Below are 10,613 nucleotides of genomic sequence, written 5' to 3' on the forward strand. Positions count from 1 at the left end.
TTGAGATTTTGACCACCTCCAACATAAACTGTGTTTGCTTTTTTTGTGATTGAATAAATTTTTCATGTTTTGTGTGCCCTTATTAACATAAGTAGCGGTTATCACCATCAACCAACTACTTAATACAAAAAAATCACTTGTCCTTTTGAAAAAATAGCTAAGCTAAAGCCACGTTTCCACCGCAGGAACTATACCCCGGAACTAGGAACCTTTTGAGGAACTCAGTGCGTTTCCACCGCAGGAACTAGGGTCTAAATTTAGTTCTGGGGACTTTGTTTTACCCCCCAAAAGGTTCCTGCTCGAGGGGTAGTACTTTCCGAAAGTACAGGAACCTTTTGGGTGGAGCTTGCAGCGCTGAACATTTCGGATTGGTCGAGTACTCACAGGATTTTTTTGTGTCTATTTTCAGGCGCCATGTTTGAAAATATGCAGGCGCAAACCAATTTATTTTCATAATAACTTCAAATCAAACTTGTATGTTATGCGGCGCAGTAGCCTACTTTTGGTTATAGCCTGCCAACGTCTTGGAATTATAACGTGTGCTCTTATGTTCTTTTCTTGCTTTAGTATTCGTTTTATAAAATGCTAAGCATTCGTGCTGGGACAGCATATTACGTACTAAAACATTCAAACGGATTAATTCGGTTGCTGAATATTTTCTTCCGGATTTTCTTAGCCCGTTGTAATTGACTCAAAACGTTTGATACAGTTATGTGAGGTATGCGGTAGTTCTGCGTAATTCACATTGGTGATACAGTAAAAGCAAACTGGAAATCACCTTCCGCACTTTTTGTCAGGGTAAAATAACAGGATAATTCTAGTAATCGTCCCTTTAGCTTTTTCAGACTGCCGTAATTTTACTCTGCCATTCTTCAATTCCACAAAAAGACCAGGAAGACTATGGACTAATTTATGGTGCATGGTTCACATCTGTAGGGCACACTTCGCTGCTCGGCTAGCAGTAACTTCGAAGGAAAACAAACGGTGGCTGTACCACTACTAATTTAAATTTTCACGCAAGTCCGAGTTTTCGTTCTATTCTTGTCATTTTGCGATTAGCCTATATGGAATTGACGATGAGAAAGTAATCAAACAGCAAATTGTTTACAACGTGTGCATGTTTTCTGCTGTTGTTGCCAGTTAGCCTATATTGGAAATGTGAATGCATTCTGTCGCTTCGGATGTCAAGACATGAAAGCGAATGTTCGCATAAAAACATAATGAATGTGTTTGAGAGGATATATAAAACAGTTACAATCTGACTATTGGTCTGTTATATCCTATTTGTTGCATAACGGTCCAAGTTCAACTACCAATGACAGTTTTGCTTGACAGTGGTAAAATATGCCCGAACGGCTGCAGAAGAATATTTCAATTCCATGTGATTAAATCGATAAAAATCAATAAATACAAAAGTAACCATATATAGTCATTGTTGGTAACCCGTTGTATATAAGTGGAATAAACCCCTCCGGGCTGTCCCGGTTATTAGAAAATAATGTAGGCTACTTCGGTGGTAGTATGGGGTTACAGAAGAAATCATATGACAGATGGACCGACGACAACGTCGCTTTTTCATACGTCAGTGGGCTAATTTGCCTAATCTTCGCGGGACTTTAGACCCCGGTGGAAACGCAGACAACCATTGGCTGAAGGAAACTTTTAGTTCCTAGTAAAGTAGTTCCTGGGACTGAAAGTTCCGGGTAATTTTGGTGGAAACGCGGCTTAAGGCTAGGTAAGCTAACAAAAAAAACAAAAACAATGTCGCATAGAGTAACGTCAGCCTGTCGTCAAAAAGGTTATTTACAATTGATCTAATTTAACATTACACTGCACCCTACTACATTACATTACATTATAGGCATTTAGCTGACGCTCTTATCCAGAGCGACTTACAACAGTGTAACCAAACTCAGGATCAAGTCCACTTAAGTCCATTGAATAAAATGTAGATAAAAAGCCTTTACTATAGTAGCATACAGTAAGGAGAAACAAGATAGTCTGAACCAAAAATTTTTTTTTTTTTTTTTTTTTTTTTTTTTTTTTAATAGTTATGGGAGAGGGTTTAGGGAAGAGGAGAGAGGTATACAGAGAAGAGGTGCGTCTTGAGTTTCCGTTTGAAGGTGCTCAGACACTCTGCTGTTCTGACCTCCACTGGAAGATCGTTCCACCATCGTGGGGCCAGAACTGCAAAGAGTCGAGACCTTGTTGCTGCTCGTGTAGGGGGAGGAATCAGCCGCCCTGTAGTAGCCGATCGGAGCGATCTGGCCGGCTTGTAGGGTCTGATCATCTTCTGCAGATAACCAGGAGCTGACCCCTTGACTGCTTGGAAAGCAAGCACCAGTGTCTTAAACCGGATGCGAGCTTGCACTGGTAGCCAGTGGAGGGAGATGAGGAGGGGAGTGACGTGGGAGTCACGAGGGAGGTTGTAAACCAGACGTGCTGCTGCATTCTGGATGAGCTGAAGGGGTCTGGTGGCTGATGCTGGGAGGCCAGCCAGGAGGGAGTTGCAGTAGTCCAGACGTGACAGTATCATGGCCTGGACCAGGAGCTGTGTGGAATAATTGGTGAGGAGTGGTCTTATTCTGCGGATATTGTACAGGATGAACCTGCACGACCGGGTAGTTGCCGCGATATTCTCAGAGAGTGCCAGCCTGTTGTCCAGCACAACTCCAAGATTTCGGGCACTCTGCGAAGGGTGTAGGGGAGTGTCTCCTAAAGAAATGGGCAGATGAGAAGTGGGAGCTAGACAGATTTACGCATTAGACAAATTTACTAATTGCAAATTCAAAATGCCCAAGGCTTGCTGTGTTCCATTATGCAGCAGCAGTTCCCGAAAGGAAATTAGATCGTTCTTGATGCCGAAAGAAATAACGAAGAGCTGCTTGGTTATTGGCAATAGGTCGTGGTAAGCCGGCAAAAGCAAGCAAACTTTGGTCTCCCGCCTCTAACCACACATGTCTGTGCAAACCATTTCGTATCAGGTAACATAACGTTAACGTTAAGCGTTAACTTTATAACTTGTGCTATTTTGTTTATTAATAATAAAAACATGTTCTATGTAGTTTTGCATTCCTGTAAATTCATTCTAGTCTATGTATGTTGTTACTTACTCAGTTGTTACCGTTATTAGTTTCTCGAGTGTACATGTTATTGTTTAATGTGATGGCGGCGGAATGGTTATAATAAATAACCATTTATTGGTTTTATATTCTGCATATAAAACATTTAGAAAGTCTAATGACACATAAAACACCCCAAACTACAGTACCAGTCAAAAGTTTGGACACACCTGATTGAAACCAGGTTTTTTATTATCATCTATGCTTTAAACTGTATATATGAAATATTCAATTCATATGTGGTTAGTTAAAGTACAGATGTTCAGCCTTTATTTGCATTTGCATAAATATTGGATTCGCCGTTTAGGAATTATGACACATTTTATACATAGCCCCCCCACTTCAGGTCACCTACATTACTGGGGCACTTTACCATAATGTAAAATAAAATAGTCATGTTTCATATTTAGTTGCATATCCTTTGCATGCCATGAGTTCCTGATGTCTGTGACCCATCCGCAGCACCAGACTCTTGATATCTTATTTTCAGGTACTCCTACAAGGGATACTAAAGCCTCATTGCATTTCAATGAATCCCTATGAATATTTGGGTGGGGGGGGGCACTAGATTCAGCTGTGAATTACACTGTTACAGTACAGAACACATTTGTTGGCTAAACGGTTTTAAGTCGTCAAGGGTCTAAGGTATCAAACCGGCCTCAAACCATCATGCTGCTGCCAGATATGCAGTAGATGAGGTTAGATTACTTTAGCAGTCATTTCTCCTGACTAATTTCTCCATAGAGTTCCAGAGAAAATGTGTCAGGAGAAACAACCCTTAAAGTAATCCATCCATATCTACTGCACATCTGGATTCATGAAAGAAAAGGTTACAACGTAGATGACTGAAGGCTCCATCCTGAACCATCAAGGGTAATTTCATTGGACCGACTCCTAATCATATCTGTTGTATAGCTATGTTCATAACCTTTACAATGATCAAAATGCACAGTTCTAAAATGTCATTTTTTTATGTTGATTTCCCAGGGTCAAAGAGCAATGACTGCAGTCATGTGGACTTTACTCCATCCATATTTCCCTACAAGACTCCTGTCATATCCCTCGTGTTTCTCGTGTTTTGTGTTTGCCTTATGTATCTTGTCTTTTCCTGTACGATCTTTGTTCTCTGTTGCAGTGTAGGTGGACTCTCGCCCTCAGCCAGCAGTTAGGATAATACCACTCACCTGCGCCTCTGCATTCCGCACGCTTCCTCTCCTGCTTATATTCTTGGCTCTTCTACAGATCTTCGCCAGATCGTTATCCTAGCCTGTCTGTTATCCCACGTTGGCTCCACGAAATTGTCTTGTATTAACTCTGTACTTTTATTTTCATTCGTTCTCAGATCCGCGCACCTGCCTGCTTCCCCTACACTGTCTTGTTACGTCTCAGGTTCTGTCTCGTTGCATGTTTGTCCCCTGTCCTGTTCGTTGTCACGTCTTGTCTTGAGATTGTTTTGTGGTCCTGTCATTGTCTTGTCAATTCCCTCAAGTTTCCAGCTCACTGAATCCAGCTCGCCCTTCGCTGGCCTTCCAGTCCAGTCCAGTCCCGTCCAGTCCAGCCCGGTCCAGCCCAGCCCAGTCCGGTCAAGCCCCACTGTGTAAGTCCAGCTCCACCCTGTCCAGTCGTCGTCTTGCCAGCTCCGTGACAGCTCCACCTCCGGTCCGACTCCAGTTAGCTCCCTGCCACGATCCAACCCGCGCCGTCACGCCGAACAGCTCCTGCACCTGACTGCACCTACAACCTGCCTCCGCGCCAGCAGCTCCAGTTTCCTCTCTCTCTATTTGTTCCCATAACATGTTAATAAATTTCACTGTTGTGAATCACAGAAGCTGTCTGCGTCGGAGTCCTGCATTTGGGTTCCCCGTGTCTTGAATGTAACAACTCCATCCTTTTCTGCACTGAGACGGAAAGAAAATTATAGGAAAAGGAGCCAGGCCAGGACACCAACTGTTCCTGCAGAGAAGGGTCCTCTGAAGAGCAACTGCTGGAGGAGGATGAAGATAGGGAGGATGAGGACAGGGAGCATCTGCAATCTACGCCAGGAGAGGGTTAGAGGCCAAGAAGGCCAGGGAGACATTGTTGAAATCCAAATTATCAGTAGATAGTGTAAAAGGTGATGACCAGTAATGCAGATTAATGACAGGGCTAAGTTGGTCTGTATTTCAGTGTCTGAGGATGTACCTGGAGAAATTCATAAAGGTGACCAATCACCAGCAATTCAAATTATCAACTGAAGATCAGCTCTTTATCACATTGCTGAAACTGCATCAAAATGCCCCCACAGCCCTGCTCAGCCATACCCTGGGCCTTGGACAACCACCGTCAGAGACATGTTAGCCACATGTTAGTGGATCAATCTACTCCACGCTAAAATCAGCTTCCTAGTCCACTGGCCAGACAGGGAGTGTATCTTCAAAACTATTCCACCTCATTTCAGAGCAGAGTTTCCCAGATTGCCCGCAATCATTGATTGTTTCGAAATTAGAATTGAGTCCCCCAAGAATTTGAAAGCAAGGTAGGTGTCACACAACTAGACAGGAGTCAAATATTATGGATCTGTTTTGGAGGTGAGTTAGTGGACTAGTGTCACACATGTTATTCTATGTTACATGAAGTATATTGACAATGGTAAAGTGTACTTTCAACTAAATGTATTTGATACCACTTGCATACATCCCAACCATTTCAATATTTAAAAAACAGATTTGACCCAGGTTTGCGCACAACAAATCAGTACAGTTTATTAGAATAGAAATGAATTATCAAGGAAAGAGTGTCTGTTTATTTACTCCACTCATTTGTATTATTTTTACAGGGCAAAAACCTACTCCAATTACAAGAAGTGGACCGTGAAGTACCTGATTGCATGCAGTCCAGCAGGGTGCATCACATTTCTCAGCAAGGGTTGGGGAGGATGTGCTTTAGATGTGAAGATATCCAGAGAATCTGGTTTTCTTACCCACCAGTACCATCATCCTGGAGACCAGGTATGACAATACAACACAACACTAACACAAAAATAATTATGACACACTCCAAGATCAGGGTAGCGAAAATGTTGCACTCTGTTAAACAATTCAGAATTACATGGAGTTTATGTTTTAACCATCACCACAAATACTTGTCATTCCATGTAAAGATTTTGGCAGACCGTGGCTTCCCTCTGAGGGATGACTTTGCACTACAGGGAGCACACCTGGTCACCCCTGACTTCACCCACGGACGAAGGCAGCTCTCAGGAAAGGATGTGGAGGAATCAAGAGTGAAGTCGAATGTAAGAATTCACATTGGTATGTAGCATCTTTTCCTAATAATTCTTTTAATTTTTGGGGAACATACACAGATTAATTTGCTAATCACAATCTGAAAATGTACACCCTTTCAAACTAAGAGGTGGGCAGGAGAAATTTTAAACTTTTGTTTTTAACAATACCAAAGTGCTTGTATTAAATTAATGACAGGTTAAAAAAATAGCAACTGTTATATAATATGTACATATACACAAATAAACAAATTACACATTCAATAAACGTGTAGAAAATTTTTTGAAATCTTGTAAAAACAAAAACAGATCGTTTTTTCTATTTTGTAGGTTTCCAATAAAATGTGAAAATGCTTCTCCCACGGAAAGCAAAGCTCATTCATTCTCCGAGTTCTTGTTTTTTGGAAACGTCTTAGTGATGCCTATACACATGCCTCTCTGGAGAACTAGAATCCCTGCTAAAAATAAACATATCCATTCAGGGGAATATAAAAATGTACAAGTATGAATACTGATTGTGGCCGTTCTATAAAAGAAGGCGTGGCATTTGCCATATGCTGAGTTAATTGGAATAAAACAGCATCAGGAATGTACTTGATCTCACAGTAACTGTTTACCCTTGGTCATAAGGCCTTTGTGACAGTGTCTTGAAGGCGTTACAAGCAGTCGTAACATGTCAATTTATGACAATCAACACAACTATTTCGCCACTTGGCAAAGCATCATTCTAAAGAATTACAGCAAAGATCTGTTCACTTGGGTGTGAATACATTACGCCCATCCTTTGTGATGGTGATGTCTGACACCATAAGTGTTATGCATGTCTTTCCTTTTCTTAAAAGTCCATGTTTTCTCCAACAGAAAGGGTGATTGGAGTGCTGAAGGGCAGGTTCCACATCCTTGATGGGCTGATTCCCCTTTGATTGGTGAAGACCCTGAAGGAGGACAGCGAGAGCAAAGAGGCAATGATTGATAAAATTGTTAATGTTTGTGCTGCACTGGTAAATATGATTGGGAGTGTGGTACACAAAATGAACACATAGGTAACACACACAGATGTATTTTCAAGCCTTGAGACGTGGATTGTGTATGTACCATTCAGGTAAATGGGAAAGACAAAAGGTTTTTCCTTGTTGAGTGAGTCCATGTCCTCACAAACTGAGGCTGTTCTTAGGGGGAAAGGAAGTGCAACTCTGTATTAGGAAGGTGTTCCTAATGTTTTCTACATTGACTGACACGAGAATGTACAATGTAATTGTACATTCTCAAAGCTTAAAAGTCTTTCTTTAAGCTGTCTCCTCCACTTCTGGCTGTATATATGTTAAGTTACCCTGAAAGTTACCCAGCTAACTTTATTAAACAACTACGATGAAATGGTCCCAGGTGTTCATAATGTTTGGTACACTCAGTGTTACACACAAACATTTTAGCTACTCTGAAAATACCACTATATACCTCCCTGCACTGCCTCCAACTTCAAACTTTTCATTTTTCACCTTTCTCCTAAGAGGGGAAGGTACAGAAAGTAGTTGTTAGTTATAGAACTGGTGTAAATGCAACTTTATTAAATTATATAAGTGTGGCAAACACGCCTGCCGCAGGCCACCGAAGTGGCTTTCCTTGGGGCCCTCCAGCACAGAGACACAGGGAGATGATGTTCAAGCAGTCCACATTTATTTGCAAGGGTTTGGCAAGATGGTACAGCCAAATGAGCAGATGTAAAACCCTGTCATGACAGAGAAGGCTCCCCTGTGTGGGTGGGGATGGCAGATTTAAGCTGTGCGCAGTGATTACCTCACTACGCACAGGTGCAGCCACTCCTGTTCCTGGGTCCAATTAGCCTGGCCAATTATCTAATTCTTAACCAATTATCCAATTGGCCAGGTCTAATTAGCTTGACCCAGGGCAGGTGTGGCTGCTTAAACCAGCCATCCCCACACCACAATAAGCTTTTAATGTTTAATGGCTGGTTTAGTGTACAGGTATATTTGTTCAGTTATCATCTTTGTCAACAGCTTTATTTGTAAGTGTAATCTTTCTTTCATATTGTCATCTTATTCATGAACGAAACCATATGATTAAAAAAGTTTTGTGTTACATGTACATTTACTTTATTGAGTTGCCCAAAAATGGCTCATGGTACACAAAGCTGCTGTGATGAACTCATCATCGAGAGGAACCCTGAAGACTACACTGACACGAGGAGTCCATGTGACAAAGTCGCAGTACGCGTTCGCAGTCACATACATCTGCAACTGGACCTGAGTTAAAAACAATGGTTTTATTATATTTCTACATGCAAGCAGGGGTTAAATTGGGGGTGGGCGGCATCCACCCACCTTTGGTAAATAAATAAATAAATAAATAATTTTGACCGGTAGTTTTACAAATAACTATGACAATCCAGTCAATTTTTGTATGTTCCAGTCCATGTGTTCCCTCTAGCCAGTTACTCACTCAACCAATCAAAAGTCCAAAGAAAAAAAACTCAGGAGGAACAGTTGTTTATATAGACAGGCACAGAAAGAAAAATATTGTTGATTGTCTTGATTGTTTGGAAGCGGACGTGGTAGGTGATTTCATTAACATGTAATTTCATCTATGCAACATTTTAAAGAGAGATGAATAAACAGCCCCCACGAACGCTGGCTATTATTAATGGCAACTTTGATTGCTTGTGCAAAATCAGCAGGTTGCTGGTCAACAGCTAAGCTAGGATCGAATATTTCCCACATACATAACGTTTTATTCAGCGGCGACTGGTGAGCTGAAAATTGGTGGGGCATTTATCATTTAATCTCCCTAACACAATATGAAGAAACTGTGTCCCTTTCCAATTGATTAGTCAGATGTGTGCATGCTTGTTAATCACTGAAAATGAATTAAAACAGTTTGAGATCAATGATTAGTTCAAAGGAAAGTTTTGCGCCTCACCAGTTTAAGAAAGATGGATAAAGGAGGAAGAAAGTGAGAACAAGAGGAGGATGACCGATTATTTTCATGGGTAAAAGCTATGCAAAAGCTTGCATTAATAGTATACATTCTTTTTTAAAACATTGTTTTCCTTAATTACAATTATGTGCACAATACATTAAAGATACAACTATTTTGAGCTGAGACATTCATTGGTTTGTACCTTTTTTCACCCACCTCCCACTGGATCTCAGGGTCCACCCACCTCCCAAATCCCAATTTAACCCCTGCATACAAGTAATTTGACCATATTATAGCAATACTCTATTTACTCGATCCTGGGTCACACCTGAATTCATGTAAATTCTGAACTTGCAATCAAATAAAATAATTGGTACAGTGGGGTCCAAAATCATAATTTGGATAAATGATGAAAACAGAGATCTTGGTAGTGGACTTAGACTTTTGGACCCCACTGTACAGGTGGCTGACTAATTAAAGGAAAAACCAACATGAAGTGTCTTAGTACGGTGTTGGGCCACCACAAGTCTCCAGAACAGCAACTACAACCTTTGTAGTACCTACCTGTGTGTAATATGAATGTGTTTTCTTCAAGGAAGACAAGCTTTCCAGATGACACAGCTTGTCTTTCATCCAGTCTTCTGGCTTGCTGTTGGGGTCCTGTCCCCAGTTAAAAAGGCATTTAGCCTCCAGCACCCCTTTTCCACAGCAGTCGTGAGACACATATGCATCACAGGACATTCCTATGTAGGGCCTCTCTTGGCATAGGTGAAATCCTGCTTTTTCCTGCTTTTTTCATGTTTCTGTATGTTATGTTTATGTTTTCAGTTATATGTATATGTTTTGATGTGTTTGGTGTTTGGCCTGTGAGTCTGAATGAGTGTTAATTGCATTTATCTCATTTTCTTTGCCCCACTTTAGGCATGGTTTGTTAATTTGTTTAGTGAGTGGTGTGCAGATTTGTTTTAGGAGTGCCTGTGATGGTTTTTGGGGAGGACACATAATTCTAATGTGCGCGTTAGAGCTTGTAATGCAGCCTACCCTCTGTTGGCGCCAGGTTTCACAGGAGGCCTGATCAAGTGTGGCCTCCTCCACCATTTTGACCTGTTCGTCAGTGAAGGCAGGGACAGAGGGGGAAGCATTTGGGGACCCAAACAGACTCCTGAGTGTAGGAGGGACATCTAACTCAGCAGTCTCATACTGTTCAACAAAATGTACAAAATTGTGTGCTGAAACTGCTGAGGCCGATTGGGTTTTCTCCCGTAGAGGACAGCATTCCCAGCAGCATCTCCTGG

At 41.5% G+C, this 10,613-nt stretch overlaps 1 long non-coding RNA gene across 1 annotated transcript; it reads left to right on the plus strand.

The window, feature by feature from the left end:
- The first annotated feature begins 4,056 nt into the window (after positions 1-4,056).
- On the plus strand, positions 4,057-7,688 carry LOC118225151. Its single transcript, XR_004764775.1, has 3 exons — positions 4,057-6,109; positions 6,262-6,412; positions 7,246-7,688. It is a non-coding gene; the product is annotated as an uncharacterized LOC118225151 (long non-coding RNA).
- Positions 7,689-10,613: the final 2,925 nt, after the last annotated feature.

This window comes from Anguilla anguilla, chromosome 4 (genome assembly GCF_013347855.1).
Source record: "Anguilla anguilla isolate fAngAng1 chromosome 4, fAngAng1.pri, whole genome shotgun sequence".
Taxonomy (NCBI): Eukaryota; Metazoa; Chordata; class Actinopteri; order Anguilliformes; family Anguillidae; genus Anguilla; species Anguilla anguilla.